This window comes from Electrona antarctica, assembly GCF_951216825.1.
Source record: "Electrona antarctica genome assembly, chromosome: 9".
Classification (NCBI taxonomy): Eukaryota; Metazoa; Chordata; class Actinopteri; order Myctophiformes; family Myctophidae; genus Electrona; species Electrona antarctica.
The window spans coordinates 13,627,753-13,646,409 of record NC_136790.1 but is presented as its reverse complement, the minus strand read 5'-3'; positions in this window follow the sequence as shown (position 1 = coordinate 13,646,409).

Here is an 18,657-nt window from a genome sequence, read left to right as displayed (position 1 = left end):
TATCCCATTTGCAGAAATTACACCTGTTCTGACTGTTTCAACATTTTCACCAAAGTCAGCACATAAATTAGAACATCCCACAATCAGATGTGATGCATGGGTCTTCTTCATGGATATAGATTTTTTTCCCTCGCTTCATAAAGTTCCACCACCACAACTCTAGAAATGTATATATACTGTATTTTTTCCAATGGGAAATGTGTTGAATATAACAAAATATTGTTGTGTAGCCTAGTACATGTAGGAAAAAAAGTCTCCAGAGATGGTTTAAGAGTAAGACAGGCCACTCTACTTGCTAACAATGACAGAGGCTGAGAATAGCATTCTGAGAACACCAAACTCACCGAGCTCAGCATCTCCCAAGATGAGCAGGAAATGAACTATAGCTAGCAGCCTCACATCAGGGGCTGTTGGGGCAGTTGAACATTAAATGGAATTGATTAAAAGGATTGATTAATCAATATAGAGGCATAGTGGGGGGAAAAATCACACCTGTGTGAAGTGAGGGGCGCTCTTATCATCTTACAACAACGAGGAGGGAATCACAGTATACCTTTTACTCACCCAAGATATCATCAATAGCCAATAAGGGCACATTATGGTATCATTTGTTTTCCTGACAATACAACGACTCAAACGTAATACATACAGGTATGTTTTACGTGTAACCTCTATTAATCTAACTCTAATATATTAAAGTCTAAATCCTGTTGCTATGATTAGGTGATGTAATGATGATGTAAAACAAACAGTGTCAAAAACAAACATTAACTTCTCTTTATTGTTAATGGCATGTAATGTTTGTGTTAGGGACAAGATGACAAAATGTTCTCTTCATTGTCAATGGCGTTTTTAAAACAAACATTGAACTAAAAAACAAACCTGTATATCAAAAGTTTTGGTATCATTTCAGCTTCAACTCAACTTCATCTCCAAGTTTTTTGTGCCATCACAGGTTTGCAGATCTGTGTAAAAGCTACCATAATTTACTATGTAGCGGCACGTATTGTATATAGGCTACATTATGCAGATAGTTTAAGCTGCAATATGGAACTTCTATGTCCTTCCCAGGATTCACACTTGGATTCCTTTTCCTTTGTCATTTCAGCTGCCCACAGACTTCCTGGATCAACTGGGCCACAAATGTGCATTTATGGTCACTTAAGACTAGAGGTACACTGAACTAGCGCAACATCTATCTGCTGAGGTATCTGCGCGTACTGATCCAAAACTGTGACCGCTTCTGGTCATTTGGTGTCACTATGTCATGACTCGAAGTCTCGAACACTCCTGTCCTTTTTGTTCACTAGGATGCGGACCAATGGCTTTTGGAGGGTTCAACTGGACTGCACCGACTGCACCTGTCATCTCCCATGCTTTCCTCTCCGCAGCTACTGGTTTTGTCAGTCATTGTAGACAAAGACGTTTGGGACGAGCATCCCCGGTGGTGATTTGGTCACAGGCTAAAACGTTTGGGATTCACTGCTGTAGCCGATGCCTCTGTGCAGGAGAGAGGCCATCCTTGCTCAGCCGAAAGAGTTCCCACGCAGCAAGCTGAGTGTCCCTGTACTGTGATGTGTCGGTACTGGCAGCTGGCAGTTGGAGGGTTGCTGAGTGTCCCTGTACTGTGATGTGTCGGTACTGGCAGCTGGCTGGGTGTCTGTGCTGTCACATCTGATTGTTTCTCTAACCGGTGTCACCCTCTGGGCATCTGGATGGGCTTCCGTAACAGTATCCTGTCTGGCTGCTGATGTGGGTGAGAGTGCAGGCTGTGCCCAACTGGTGAAAATATTGATATTGTTAGCTCTCTTGCCACTCCAATGCTGGAGGAGTGTCATTTGTCACTGAGCCCAAATAAAGGCCTTCTACATATCTATGACTGCAGTGCTCCCCATCATTTATAGGTCCAACACAATGATGCGCCTGCCCTAAGTCGGCCCATGGTGCAGTCCTTTATTTGCCACTGTGATTTGGAGAAACCCTTTGCCTTGCTTCTGTGCATCACTCCCTGATTACAGTCCAAATCTGTTGTGACCAAAGCTCCAGTGTTAATGGCGTGGCACATTGTGTCATTCAGCTCACAGTCCAGGTGCAAAGACTGAATCTTTGTACAGTGGGAGAGGAGGATAGATGGAATGGAAGTTCCCTCACTGTGCCAGTGTGCCACCCTCCTGTAGTTTAACAGCAACAAACACTCTGGGGATGGGCATGGGGCATGGGGAGACTGGAGAGGCATAATTCTCTTGGGTGGGAGGGTGGTTCCTTGAAGACCCTGCATGAGTTCCACTGGTCATGCTTGACAGTAGGGAGTGCTGACTGTCAGAAGCCCCACTGGGGGCTTATCGGCAGAGGTGGCATACCGCTGGCCACGCTGGTTAGCGGGAAGTGGTGGCTGTCCGTTAGCCTGGCGCGGCCAGACTCATAGCGAGGGTTCAGAATCTTCAGTGAATCCCCGCTATGAGGCTGGCCAAGCCAGGCTAGCTGTCCGTAGCCCCTGGGGCTTGTCAGCAGATATTCTAACTTTCTGTCGACAAGGCTTAGCCAGTGGCACCAAATTACTTTTAGCAGCTTAATCCATTGAGACCTGGAACGCATCCATGTCACGTTAGTGTTTAACCACATTAACCATTAACCCATTTTGGGGCGGGAACCCCTTTTGGTGTTTTAAACATTGTTATAATTTAGCTATTGAAAAATAGCAGATCTACAAGCTCATAGCGCGCCACCGAGTGGCGCGCTATGAACTTGTAGGTCTGCTATTTTTGAAAAATCGTTAAAATGTGCCTCAAATCTTTCCGAAATTTGTCATGATTTAGAAAACTTTTTTTTTTAAATTTCGACGTCAGGCCTGAATGGGTTAATGCTCAATACTGTCCATAACAGTGTAAAAATGGACCTTACATTCTGTACAACTCAAAAAAGGAGTGTTCCAGTGATGACGGAGCATACATTAGGCACATTGCCCCACCCCCGGTAGCCTTCCCATTTCCCACCAGGCTGACAGCTGTCAGAGACACTCCAAGGCATTATGACAGCAGTGTCTACTGCCCTCCCACACATGAGGACTTTTATCAACCCACTGAGTTCTTCTCCACTCAACTGCACCAGATGGCAGTAAACTTTACTAACGGAATCAGTAACATATTTCACCAGAAAGTTGTGAATCGACAGCAACTGAAAGTTTAGAACTAACTAAATTCCAACCAAATCACGTATTTACTGATATCGGCATACTATCAGTAATATTGTTGTTATTAGGCTTCTTTAAAACTAGAGAACACACGCAACTGTCATTGAGATTAATTTTGTTTAACAACGAAAAGACAGTGTCCCTGGCAGAATTATGTAGATGAATTCCCAACACAGAAGACAGAATGGATTCAAAGTAGCAACATGTATTCTAGAAAATAGTGCTACACTCTTTCCAGCCTTTTCATTACGGGTAAAGAGCACTCTCACAGACCATACGGTTTTGTCACAGACTAGCTTTCTCCTCTACATGGAGAGTACATCCTTCTCCCATCCGGCCTTCGCTTGCGAGCCCTGCTAAATACTGCTGTGGGTAGATCTAGGAGATAACTTATGATAAGCACTTTTACGTACTTACCTACATACTTTTTTACTTACTTTATTTGTCTCGTGCCTAATGCCTCTATGCACTCGCACTTTTATGACTATCGCATAGCACTTTAACGCCTGCACTTTATTGGTTATGTGCACCTTTGTACTTTGGTATGATCTGCTATGTGAACTGTTTGTTTATGTGTACTGTCTCATTGTTTAATGTACGTCTATGCTGCAACCCAATTTGCCCTTCGGGGACACTAAATAAACTTGAACCTTCCTCTTACAGTATGTCTTCTTATAGGTAGCCAGAAGAAAACTCAGCTTGGTTAATGGTTTGTCCAGTGAAACAAGCACCTTATGGATCAGGACTATGTACAAGAAAGCCTTTTATCCAATACGTAAAACAGGACAAAATGTAATAAAAAGGTTAAAGCAGTCACTCTGCAAATGATTTATCTACAATATATGTAACTATATAATCCTGGACCTTCCAAGCACAGGATTTGCATTTGCATCAATATCCACTGTGAACAGGTTAGTTGAGGATAGTAACATTATTTTCTAAATCAAATGCAACATGTAGGCTACTTTGAAACATTTGTGGTGTCTTGCCTTTAGAAACAGGTTTGGCCTTGTCTCAGCAGTGATGCAAGAGAGACAGTTTTACATGCTTCCTGAGCATCTATTCCGGGTAAGATCGGGAGCAACATGAATCCTGGTTCAGCAACCTCTGTACCTCTAGGCTTCAGTCCATCAGTCTATCATCAGCAAACCCTGATCACCATGCATTGCTTTGAGGTGCACTAGGTAACATAAGCCTGATTTATACTTAGTTGTGAAACGGTGTCCTCTGTTGAAAATCGATCTACAAGCTCGAAATGCGTCACATTGAGATGCATTTTGAGCTTGTAGAAAGGCTATTTTCCCTTGAAGGGACGCCATTGACGATGGAGTATAAATTGGGGATACGTACATCCTGTGTGACACAATGCTAGTATGTTGGAAGGACTTACTCCCAATCCAAACCTTGATGCTGAGTGCCAAAGCAGGGAGGCATTTGGTTGAGTTGGCTGGGGATTGAATCTCTCTCAGACTCAGGACTCTAATCACAAGGCCAAAGCTGAGCTGGTATGTATCCTGTGGCACGTATGAACACACACACACACACACACACACACACACACACACACACACACACACACACACACACACACACACACACACACACACAGTATAAATTGGGGGTTCGAACCGATCTACCTCCTGAGCGACTGCCGCCACACTGCTCTGGTCATAGTCATTAAACAGTTCACACATACAGTAGGGATCATCTGATATAAAATACATTTTATTCACACTGTCAAGTGAAGTGTATCACAATAAGCGGTAAACCAGTACATTTATATTGGGCTAAAAAAATATATATATATATATATATATATATAATATATAAATTATATTCAATATTTGAATGATTTATAATATGATATTTCTTTATTCAATATTTGAATTAGCTCTACAAAGCTGAAACATTTGACCATAACCTCTAAAAGGCGTAATGGCATGCCTGCTTGTAGTCAGTTTTTCTGTTACAGTTTGCACAGTTCTAACAGTCCTCTTGGTTGAGATTACACATATTCAGTTGAAACAACATGTGCCCTGTCTGTCTTCCCAAAACTATGTACTGCATGCAGTACAAGTGCCTATGGCTTAAGTTATACTGCAGGCAGCTAGTGTGTCTACGTGTGGGTGATATGGCAGGTTTGCCTGCATGAGACTGTACAAGAAAACCGATACTTGTTCTGAGGTCCACAACAACACTGTGCAATTTGTGTGTGTGTGTGTGTGTGTGTGTGTGTGTGTGTGTGTGTGTGTGTGTGTGTGTGTGTGTGTGTGTGTGTGTGTGTGTGTGTGTGTGTGTGTGTGTGTGTGTGTGTGTGTGTGTGTGTGTGTGTGTGTGTGTGTGTGTGTGTGTGTGTGTGTGTGTGTTCATACGTGCCACAGGATACATACCAGCTCAGCTTCATGGCCTTGTGATTAGAGTCCTGAGTCTGAGAGAGATTCAATCCCCAGCCAACTCAACCAAATGCCTCCCTGCTTTGGCACTCAGCATCAAGGTTTGGATTGGGAGTAAGTCCTTCCAACATACTAGCATTGTGTCCACACAGGATGTACATTGTATCTCATCCTAATGAAACAGCCACATGGCTTGGGAAGGCTACTTATAGGCCTACTGGAAGAATATAAACAAATCACAAAGAAATTGAATAAATAAATAGTTGTTGAAAAGGCAATGATCTATGTTCTCCCTGTGTCTCCTAGGGTAGGTACTCTCACAAAAAACATGCAGTAATCCTGGTCTCTAAACTGCCTCCCCCTGGCCAGCCGGGGCGCCTGATGGAGGGGAAAGGAACTGTTTGGAATAACGTGTTCCTTCCACGTGCTACGTCCAGGGAAACTCCCCCCTGTCAGGTGTAAAGGAGCAACTTGGACACTCAGGCATGAAGGAAGCATGAGTTCAAGTCCGTTGCTCTCCCCATGTCCCCGATATATGGGGACTAGGTTGGCGGAGGGTGTGTAGAGCCCAGGATCACATTAGATAATTGACACGGGTGAAAAATGGGTTACAAAATCGTGGGATAAAAAATATATAAAAAAGAAAAAGAAAAGGCAATGATCTGTTTGGGGTAGTCTACTGATTATTCCATTATTCCATGAAAACCGGGACATCCCAATTCAGGTTATTTTGCTAAGAGACAATCATACACATGCACACATGGATGGACCAGCCCAAATCGCTATAGGCAGGGTAATAAATAATATAGTACCACCCTGGCCTTTATTGTTGCACAATGTTCAGGTAACAAAAATGATAAGACACCTATACAGCAATTTTTTGATATTACTCCTTCAGATTCTGTCCACAAATCGTTACACATGCAGTATCTCTATAGTCATGTGCTCAAGTCGGATCCCATATTTCATATTCCATCCTAATTGGCTATAATTGGCTTTCACAGTTTGCAAGATTGCCCCGTTTTGAACAAAAGACTCAAATCATGAACGCAGCAATTTATGTGAAATCTTTCACACATTTTCTTACTAGTCTGAGGAATATATCCCACCCTTTTCACATTGGCCTGTTATAGCGCCACCAACAGGTTGATTTTTGCAAAACACATTTTTGGAACAAAATGCCTCAAATCATCCAATTGCCATCAAAGGCGTATGAAGAAATGGCACCCTTTTCACATTGGCATATTATAGCGCCACCAGGAGGCCACAACCTGACCTGGCTTGGTGGAGACCTGTGCCCCGAGGGGCACTTTTTCTAGTTATATATATTTTTTTGTATCATCTCTTCTTTTTTCTAATCATGTAGATAACCAAGAATTCTAATCATGTTATTGTTGTTTTTTTTGTTTTGTTATTTTGTTCTTGTTTTATATACTGCAATCATGTTTTCTGGATATTCTATATCTCTTATACAATGTTTCATTGTGATTTACATATGGTAGAGGCCTCGTATAAGCCCCTTGGGCTTTTTTTTGCCTCAGCCTAGCACTTTACCCTTCTTATATTTAGATGTTCACTGTGTTGTTTTTTTATACTGTGCTGAATAAATAAATACAAATACAAAATACAAAATGAGAAAATAGCAACCAACACTGATTAACGTCATCAAGACTTAAAGGAGCACGTCAACCATTTTCATTATATTCAACTAATGCTCATTATTAAATGGCACTAACTACTCGCTTTGCATCTCAGGAGGTGGGATGAGGACAGTTCAGAAACCCATGTATACCAATGACATCATCAGTGGGGATTCCAAGCCAATGGAAACAACAACAGCCTTTCTCTTTCTGCTAAGTTACAGTAGCATGCTGAAATAGAAGCCAATGTTCTTGCATCAATAAAAATCACACCCGTGTGAAGTGAGGGGCGTTCTTATACATCATACATCATCATACATCGTCTCATGAACAACTGCATTTATGTGATTGGTTAGCCGATTTGCTCGTCTACAATGGCATTTAATGTTTGTTTTGCCACACATTTACGTCATATTTGAGGCACATATGACGTAATTTCTCCTTTCATTATCAATGGCAAATATGGGTCGTGTGGGGACAAAAGATTTAGGAGGGGCTAGCGCACCTCAAAAGAAGACCCCAAAAAGAGGTTTGAAATTGAAATGACCACAGATGATGACATGATGTCATCGGTAACAACAACACATTTTCAGACCATCCACACAGGCGAGAGACACAGAGCATGAAGACGGGAATTACACCGGCATTAATTAATCATGTGAAATATATTTCCTTTAATAAATAGGCCTACAGATATACCATTACTGTCAACAAGGAAGTGCCCCAGTGATTAATGATCATCCCTCCACCACAGTGCGGAGAGGGAATTGTCTGAAATCAGAGCAGGTGCTGCTGGCTCTCACCCTTGTTCGTACGCGGCTCAGAGCCCTCACCCTTGTTCGTACGCGGCTCAGAGCCCTCACCCTTGTTCCTACACGGCCATTCTTTGAACCATCAAAGGTCGCCGTTTCCCTGTGTTTTTGATCATTTATACCCACAGATAAATATTCCAGTTCTTGCCAACTTTCATCCATATTTCACTTCACTCTTGCTTTTCGTTGATTTTTAAGTCTCTGTGTTATGTCCTCACTGTTTTGCCGGATTCACTGCCTTTTTTGCTATTTTTTTCTATTATTTTAATGTTGTTTTATGATTTTGCAATTATGTCAATGTTGTTTTATGCGTTTTCTTTTTTTTGAGGGGCACTATAGCCCCTCCTATGCCCAGCTTTGTCTGTTTGTGTGAATTTTAGCAATGATTTCATTGGCTGATCACACCATAGCGACGATTTCATTGGCTGAGCAAAGTACATATTGAGGATAAAAAGGGCAGAAAATGTAAGACGCTAATTGCGATTGGCCGGAATGACAGAAAAGTGAGAACGCCAATCGTGTTTGGCCGGAATGTGTTGATGGCTGATGAATCATGTATGATGAAGAGCGCCCCTCACTTCACACAAGTGTGATTTTTCTTTATTGCTCTGTAAAGCACATTGAGCTGCATTTCATGTTATAAAAGGTGCTATACAAATAAAGTTGATTATTATTCCATAAGCAGCGAGAGGAGTCACTTGCAGTGACAGTTCAGTGTGCGGTGGCATATTTGTTTCACTACAGTTTGTGGTTGAGGAGACATTTGGGTCTAATGGATTCAATTCCCATAACGCCCAAGCCACTGCATTAAATATGAAGCAATTCACGTTTGTTCCCAGATGTATTCTGCAGTGAGGCTTTATTTTTTATTTTTACGGTATATGATTATTTTTTTAAAGAGTTTTACTTTACTTAACACTACTTGATATAAGTATAGGTACTCTTGATGGCGTTAAGAGAATGCCAAATTCCAACTATCTTTTTTAATGGGTTTGTGTAAGATGAATATAGTTGTGTGGGAATGTGTGTGAGATGATGGAAAACACACACCAACAGTGCTTTTTTGATAAATTCCCCTTTAAACCAGAAGACAGAAACTCCCTCTGCATGTATGTATCTCATTATATCATTTACCACATTTCTTTGGATTCATGGTCTGTTCTGGTCTGTTGTTTTTGGAATGAGCATGCGCTGGCGTTGTGTTGTACCTGTCAGTAGCACCGTCTTCGAAATTGGTTTATTTTAAACTGTTTCTAAGTCGGTGTTTCTGCCCCCCTCCCCTATGGGGTGCCCCAGGGCTCAATCCTTGGGCCCATTCTTTTTGCACTTTATTTACTCCCCCTAGGGTCATTTTTACGCAAACATGGCATGTCCTTCCATTTTTATGCTGACTCCCCCCAAATCTACCTCCCCATCAAGCGAGACAGTACCACCCCTCCAAGCCAACTCCTGGAATGTCTGGATGACATTAAAGCCTGGATGGCTTTACATTTTTTAAATTTGAATGAGAGCAAAACAGAGATTATAATTTTTAAACCCAGTCTTGCTGCAAATATGTCCGAAGTGGACCTCGGCCCCCTGGCACAATATATTAAACCCACCGTAACCAACCTTGGTGTAAGAATGGACAGTGACTTTTTAATGGATAAACAGGTTTAAAATCAGCTTTTTTCCAGCTCAGGATTTTATCTAAGGTGAAGCCTTTTTTAACTTTTTTAGATTTTGAAAAAGTCATACATGCTTTTATCACTACCCGCCTGGATTACTGCAATGCACTTTATGTTGGGGCTAGCCAGGGCTGCATTTATAGATTGCAACTAGTGCAAAATGCTGCTGCACGCCTTCTGACAGGCACAAGAAGGCGTGACCACATTTCCCCCATTTTAGCTTCACTGCACTGGCTCCCTCCTGTATGTTTTAGGATCAAGTTTAAGATTTTATTGTTTGTTTTTAAATCCCTTAATGGGCTAGCACCTCCTTATATTTCAGATCTTTTAAAATTGTATGTCCCAGAAAGATCATTGAGATCAGCAAACAAACTTCTGCTGGAGGTCCCAAAGTCAAAACTGAGACTTAGGGGAGATCGTGCCTTTTCTGTAGCTGCCCCTAAACTGTGGAATGAACTCCCCCTCTTTGTAAAACTGTCCCCCTCTATCCCTATTTTTAAATCCCGTCTTAAAACACTTTTTTTATTCCCAAGCTTTTACCCCAGAGTGAGTTATTTTTTATTTATTTTATTTTATTTTATTTTTATCTTTTGTTTTATTGTTTGTTTTGTTTTTCTCCACCCTGTTGTATATTTGTATCTCTATAATATGTTTTTGATGATTTTGTGCACTTTTATTTGTGTTTTTGAGTGGTGTAAACCACTCCTACGACTGGCTTTGTTAGTTTACGTGTCTGTCTGTCTGTCTGTCTGTCTGTTCGTACCAAAAAATGAGCATGGTTGCTACGGTCACCCAGTTCACCCGGGTGTGATTTCATTACGTCAGACATTACGTCAGACCACAGTTGATCAGTCTATATAAGACCTTACACCACTCAGTTCACACAGGTGGGATCTTTTGTTATGTAAAGCACTTTGGTCAACTCTGTTGTTTTTAAATGTGCTCTATAAATAAAGTTGGATTGGATTGGATTCATTTATTTACAGCTGACCCCCAAATCAAAGGTTAAATTTGATAGTAATCTGACCACAAAAAGATGTCAGAATTTGGCAATACTGAAATCTTGAATAAAATTATATCGACAGACATCAGGGCACATCACACTTTACAAGGTATGTATTTAATGCAATTTATGACAGCTGTTTTTACATCATTATAAGGAATTAGAGAAGGAACTAAAGCATGAAGCCTGATTTATACTTTGTCATACAACTGTGTCACTCAACGAAAAAACAGAGCTTGTTGTTCTGCTATTTCCTGTGCACAACATTCGTCGTACGACGGAGAATAAATTAGGCATTAATAAGAAAATAAATTGAGCATTATCTTCATATTTAATTTACATTATTATTTAACTACCCTGTATTTCTAATGCCAGCGTCCAAAAGCAATATGCGGTCACTCCACTATATATTTTGGTAAATCTATTCAACAAAATTGCAGGTTGTCATTCTCAAGTAGGAAATATATACTATATAATACTATATAATTCTTCATCATTTCATCCACTGTTCAAATTTACATTATTTCAAAGCATGCTTTAGGATGGATTTAGGATCTAGGATTGTTCAACTCAACAATTAAATAATCTAGTCATTTATTTACATTCAGTTTCCACCCTTAGGGTGGGTTTAGGGGCAATGGTCCCCTATTTGGCAGTTCAAACCCTTGGAGAAACTGGAGCAGTATAGTTTTCCTTTCTTCTTTGTGGACATTTACTGTAATAAATACTGTACTAGGCCCAGCAGTAGTCCAAGAATATCCAAACATTTACTCCATTTGCCAAATATTCTTTGCTTCAAGGTTCTAAGGGAGATGAGAAGAAAAGTAGTTCAGGCTGAAGATTAAAGAAGATTTATTTACTTTTTATTGATAGCCTTGTCCTCTCAAGCTGTACTACCATACATGCATTCAGGATAGATTTGGTGCCACCCACCTGTAATCAAGGCTTTTTTGTGGACAGGTGGATTTTGCTCCAAACAAATGCCATAGCGAACAAGACCACCAACGCGAAGAATACACAGCCGAGCACCTTCCCCCTGCTGAGAGCTGAGACACATTGATTATCATTAGTGTAATCAAATTAGATCACTGCCTGAACTTACAGTACACTTTTTACATATGCCTTCATACAGTGCTGAACATTAGTATAGGTCCCTTGTCCTGGCAATTCATTTCCTACTGAATATGGGTAGATTTGTAAATTAGTAAATTCAATTAAAATCAGTAAATTAGTTGACATAGTAGTACAATACAAAATATGTATATAAATCCTTAAGACCCTTACCTTCTTCTTCTTCCCCTTGTCTGACATCAACAGCTCCGTTGGAAGCAGGACCTTCACTCTTAATGTATTGGACACACACAACAGACATCGCTGGGGGTTTGGTTAAGATCACAGGGATCTTGTCTTCTGGTTCAGGGATCTCCTTTTCAACCCTTGGGGATGCAGCGTAGGGAAACGCCACACCACTAAGCCACCCACTCACTAAGCGTGGCTCCTCTGAAGCAATTTCAATGTGGATCCCCGCTTCTAGTGTTTCCTCAAGCTCAAGCACATCTTCTATGTTTGTTGCAGCTTCCTCTAAGCTAGGCTCCATTGAAGTAAGTTCCACTTGGAACCCCGCTTCTAGTGTTTCCTCAAGCTCAAGCACATCTTCTATGTCTGTTGCAGCTTCCTCTAAGCTAGGCTCCATTGAAGTAAGTTCCACTTGGAGCCCTGCTTCTAGTGTTTCCTCAAGCTCAGACACATCTTCTATGCCTGTTGCAGCTTCCTCTAAGCTAGGCTCCATTGAAGTAAGTTCCACTTGGAGCCCTGCTTCTAGTGTTTCCTCAAGCTCAGACACATCTTCTATGTCTGTTGCAGCTTCCTCTAAGCTAGGCTCCATTGAAGTAAGTTCCACTTGGAGCCCCGCTTCTAGTGTTTCCTCAAGCTCAGACACATCTTCTATGTCTGTTGCAGCTTCCTCTGGAGTCTCCTCTTCTGAACTGTCTGGGGGAACAATCACAATAGGTTCTTCTGGAACTGGTTCCTCCTCAGCGGTTTCCACGAGAAGGGGAGATTCTTCAGAGTCTGGTTGTTCTACAAATATGTCCTCTTCTACAGTCCCTGCTTCCTCTTCTACAATTTCTATGGGAACAGTTGGGATGGATTCCTCGGAACCTGTTACATTTTGAGCAGGTTCCTCTGGTTCTTCTTCTGCAGTTCCAAAAGAAACAATCACAATAGGCTGTTCAGGTGGAACAGTTTCCTCTGGAGCGTTTTCCTCTGACGCTTCTAGAACAGTTCCCTCTGGAGCGTCTTCCTCTGACGCTTCTAGAACAGTTTCCTCTGGAGCGTCTTCCTCTGACGCTTCTAGAACAGTTTCCTCTGGAGCGTCTTCCTCTGACGCTTCTAGAACAGTTTCCTCTGGAGCGTCTTCCTCTGACGCTTCTAGAACAGTTTCCTCTGGAGCGTCTTCCTCTGACGCTTCTAGAACAGTTTCCTCTGGAGCGTCTTCCTCTGACGCTTCTAGAACAGTTTCCTCTGGAGCGTCTTCCTCTGAGGTTTCTACAGGAAACATTGGGTCAAGTTCCCCTAGAATAGTTTCCTCTGATGTTTCTGTGGGAACGATTGGAATAAGTTCCTCTAGAACAATTTCCTCTGGAGTTTCATCTGGAACCATTTCCTCTGGAACAGTCCCCTCTGGAGTTTCATCTGGAACCATTTCTTCTGGGGTTTGTTCTTCTGCAACTTCAAAAGGAACTGCTTCACTGGGAAGAGTTCCCTCTGGAGCGTCCTCCTCTGAAGTTTCCACAATTGAGATAAGTTCCTCTAGAACAGTTTCCTCTGGACCAGCCTCCTCTGAGGTGGATTCATCTATAACCGTTTCAGTGGGAACAATGATGATAGGTTCTTCTAGGGAATCAGTGGCAGCACCTTCTGTTGCAGTTCCCACATCAACTGCTAGGATAAGTTCTTTAGTAGTTTCTGAAGCACTGCTTTTGCAGGAGCAAACTACAGGAGCTATGGGAGGAACCTGCAAGAATGTGCAGGAGCAAATTACAGGAATAACTACCACAGGTTCTTGAGGACCAGATGCCTGTTCATCCCCTACAGCTGGGACTTGTTCTTCCGTGATAACTGGAATATATTCTTCAGAGGCTGGTTCCTCAACATCAGAAGGTTCCTCCACACCTGGGACTTGTTCTTCTGTAATAACTGGAACATCTTCTTCAGAGGCTGGTTCCTCAACAACTGTGTCAGATACAACATCAGAAAGGTCCACCGCAGGTGGGCCCTGTTCTTCTGTGATAACTGGAATATCTTCTTCAGAAGCTGGTTCCTCAACAACAACTGTGTCAGATACAACATCAGAAGGTTCCACCACATCTGGGACTTGTTCTTCTGTGATAACTGGAATATCTTCTTCAGAGGCTGGTTCCTCAACAGAGAGTTCCACCACATCTGGGACTTGTTCTTCTGTGATAACTAGAATATCTTCTTCAGAGGCTGGTTCCTCAACAGAGGGTTCCACCACACCTGGGCCCTGTTCTTCTGTGATAACTGGAATATCTTCTTCAGAGGCTGGTTCCTCAACAACTGTGTCAGATACAACATCAGAAGGTTCCACCACACCTGGGACTTGTTCTTCTGTGATTACTGGAATATCTTCTTCAGAGGCTGGTTCCTCAACAACAACCGTGTCAGATACAACAGCAGAACGTTCCTCTAGGACTGCCTCTTCCACTTCAGCCGTATACGGTTGCTCTGTTAAAACTGGGAGAAGTTCCTCGGGAGCTGGTTCTTCTGGAGAAAGCTCTTCCAATGTAACTGGACTGTGTTCCTCGTTTGCTTGAACAGGGTTCTCTGGGCCTGGTCCCTTGGTAACAACCAGCACTGGCTGCTCATCTTCAATGGGAGGTGGTTCCTCAGCTTCATTTAGAGGCGCATCAGCAACTTGAACTGGTTCCCCTGAAACAAAAAGGACAGAAGTTTTGGTACAGAGATAACATGACAATGAGTGCTGTACAAAACAACAGAATAGGGGGCACGGTGGTCGGTACGGTGGTCGGTAGTGCTGTCGCCTCACAGCTAGAAGGTCCTGGGTTTGATTCCCGCGGGGGACACTGTGGGCGTGGGAGTCATCAGTGCCCATACCCGAGGTGGGGTTGGCGAAAGGGCCTTTCTGTGTGGAGTTTGCATGTTCTCCCCATGTCCCCTAGGGTAGGTACCCTCACAAAAAACATGCAGTAATCCTGGTCTCTAAACTACCTCCCCCTGGCCAACCGGGGCGCCTGATGGAGGGGAAAGGAACTGTTCGGAAAAATGTGTTCCTTCCACGCGCTATGTCCGTCCGGGGAAACTCTCCCCTGTCAGGTGAAAAGAAGCAGCTTGGACTACTCATGCATAGAAGGAAGCAAGGTCAGTCCGCTGCCCCCCAGGTTGGCAGAGGAAGTGTACAGTATAGCGCCCAGGATTACATTAGATAATTGACACTGGGTGAAAAAAATGGGTTGCAAAATCATGGGATAAAAAACAAAAACTGAATAATTCTAAATGATTTGATTATTGTGCAATTATCATAATTAATTTTCCAGCTTATCAACCATAATTCTATAGTGCTTGAACATGTTTGTTTCAATATTGTAAAATAATAATCGAGGCCGGTTACACATTGTTGAGGTTTTGTGTTGCAATATTATCTATATAACTGCATAATGTGTCATACACTACATCAGTGGTTCCCAAACCTTTTCATGTCAAGGACCCCCAAATTGACACTAATTAACCCGCGGACCCCCATTTGAAAAGATATGCCAGGGACCCCAATAAAAGAAGATTTTTATGTATCTAGCAGTGATTTTCAACCAGTTTAATTTCAAGGACCCCCCAGTTTGACATGCATTAGTCTACGGATCCCCATTTAATGGCATTTCTATCTCTGGGACCCCCAATTTATATTGTAAAATCAATGCTAATTTAACTGGACCCTAACAGGTCCATTTGGTTCCATTTGTACACTCTCTGAGTTACAGACCCATAAGGGTCCATTTGGTTCCAAATTATCATTTAGCTGGGTCCCCCCCTGGAACTCCCTCAAGTACCCCTGGGGGTCCCCGGACCCCACTTTGGGAACCACTGCACTACATGTATGTACAGTATATATATAGCTGCAGACATGTCTAGTAGGCTACTGTAACGTGGCACCCATAGGGGGTGGGCCTACTGCAACGTGGCACCCACAGGGGGTGGGCCTTGAGGAACCAAATTTAGTTCAAATGTCATACCGGGTGGTATGAAGCAGGTGTGTCTTAAGTTTTATTATGTCAATCTGTCTCACTTAATCGTGGCAAAGCAGTCATTCACGTTTTATACAGGATTAATGATCCTTTGACATTTGTATATCTAACACAGAAAACATAATACAAATGATATTATATTTGAAGCTACCCATCAGCACAAAGTAATTAAAATCAGCCCCACCTTTACCAGCTGCAACATTAAAGTGATGAACACATTCATGCATTACTTATTCTGAGTAAATCATACTTTTACATTGATACTGTAAGTATGTGTTGAGGCAAATATATTTGTACTTTGACTCAAATACATATATATACACATATACACACACACACACACACACACACACACACACACACACACACACACACACACACACACACACACACACACACACACACACACACACACACACACACACACACACACATATATATATACATATACATATATATATATATAAAATGTGTATCCGTACGTAGACAGCCAATACTCATGAAACAATTATAACCATATGTATGTTCACCTTAGTGTCCCTGTTCAGAGCATGCTAGGCCAACATTTGGCAAAAATAGCTGATCTTCTAGTTTGCCACACTTTGTGAGCTTGTAGATCGACTATTTTCGGCACAGGTATTTTGTGCAGAGGGAATAAAAGGAGGTGACGACGAAATATATGGGTTTAAGTGGTTAACATTAATTGCAATAAAGATAACATCTACTGACAGGATACATGTTGATTTGACCTGGTTTACAGATTACATTTCTTTCTTTTTTCCTTTAAATCTCACAGTGGTCAATTTTGTAAGCTTTTCAGCAGCAGCCAATCCAAAACAATCTATTCTACTTTACGGAAATATGTATTCATTCTCTATATTGTAATCCAAAGAGAACTCTGGTAGCCTTAACTAACCTGTGGACACTTTCTTTATTATGGCCCACCATTCTGCCCTATCCTTGAGCTGAAGCACATTACAATAGCCAATATGACACATACTACTATATGTAGAGGTTTCCCTACATGAGTGAGGAAATGGCTTACTTATGGGTGCAGCTGAGCATAGTTGCACAGTCAGGACCAGAGCCAACGGAAGCAGAAGAGTAGCTTTGAACATGATGTCCTCTTGAACTGGAGTCAAAGCGATGCCACACACTGCAACAGAGCAATCGAGAGTCAGCGCCACTGACTCCGATCACAAGAAAGTGTCCCTCAATTTGCTGTAAGTCTCTGTGGCCTGAAGATGGAGGTTTATTGCAAAAGACATGTGCAGTGGAAGTGGTGTGTCAGTGTGGAGGTTGAGGCTACCAGAGGCTATGTATGGACATTACATACAGTACATACATGCATAAGTGAGGGTCTTACAGGGTGTGCTGGGTAGGGTATAGCATAACACTTTGCATGTACTGTATGTCGACTACCTCAGAGACCCCCCACCCACACACACACGCACACACAATCACAAGTCATATTCATGTGTCAACCTTGTGGAAAAGACCATTTGAAATATCTGCTCAGCACAGGCCAAGATTTACTTTGATGCTATGGAGACAGAGAGGAAATGATAGTCATATTATACTCCTTTTCATAGTACCATCAAATATAATATACAAGTATGCTAAAAGGAATTTAAGCCATGACCATTTTCTCAATAAAGATTTTAACCACTAAATATTCTTTAGTAATTTAACTTGCCACAGATTTTCACAAGATGTATTCTTAATTTCTTTGTATACATGTATGTAAAGAATAAAATAACTATAAACACTGTATCTTTGCTTATTGTGTAACAGCTACATCTGCTGTTGAAGTCGGCACATGTCTGAAATATGAGCCAAGCACAGTATGTTCAGAATGATGTCTACGGGGAGGGGGGGGGGGGGGCGAAAAAAACCTCACAAACAACACACTATTCCACAGTGAAGTTAACATATTTTATTTCTTTTAAGTGCCATTCATGCATATTGGGAACGGGGTGGGCTGGGGGAGGGCGGGTGGGTGGGTTGGGGTGGTATTGACAATTCTAATAACACTCGAGTTATTTTACAGCACTAAACCAATACAAAGAGTAGCTGTGTCACCTCATTGGACAGCAAAAGTAATAAACCGTGCAATAACCAAAAAGACAAAAAGGAGAAAAGGAAAAACAAATACAAGAAATGACAAAGACAAAATCAAAAAAACAGAAAACGGAACAAAAAATATATATATTATCAACATTGAAACACTGAATGTAGAACCGTAGTACAGGTAAAAGGTAGTGTCACACAAAAAGCCAACGCATTTTCATCACATATATACAATATAGATATATACATACTGTGTCACCCTCTCATTGGACAATAACAAAATACTCTATTCTTTTCCCTCCTCTCTTACATGAATAACACCCGCCCCCCGCCTTGATGCCCCACCCCCAAGAGGAAAAAGGCCTTGATGCCCCACCCCCAAGAGGAAAAAGGCCTTGATGCCCCACCCCCAAGAGGAAAAAGGGATGATTGAAAAGACATATATTTACAAGAAGCACGACGACACACCAGCACTGAATAAAATAGGCCTCAATCAGCAGTACTTGTTGGCAGTTCTCTCCCATATTGTAACAAGGCTATTTTGTTTTCCTTTTTGTTTTCTATCACGGTAATCTCTCTGGCAGGTTTATCTCCAACGGTAGT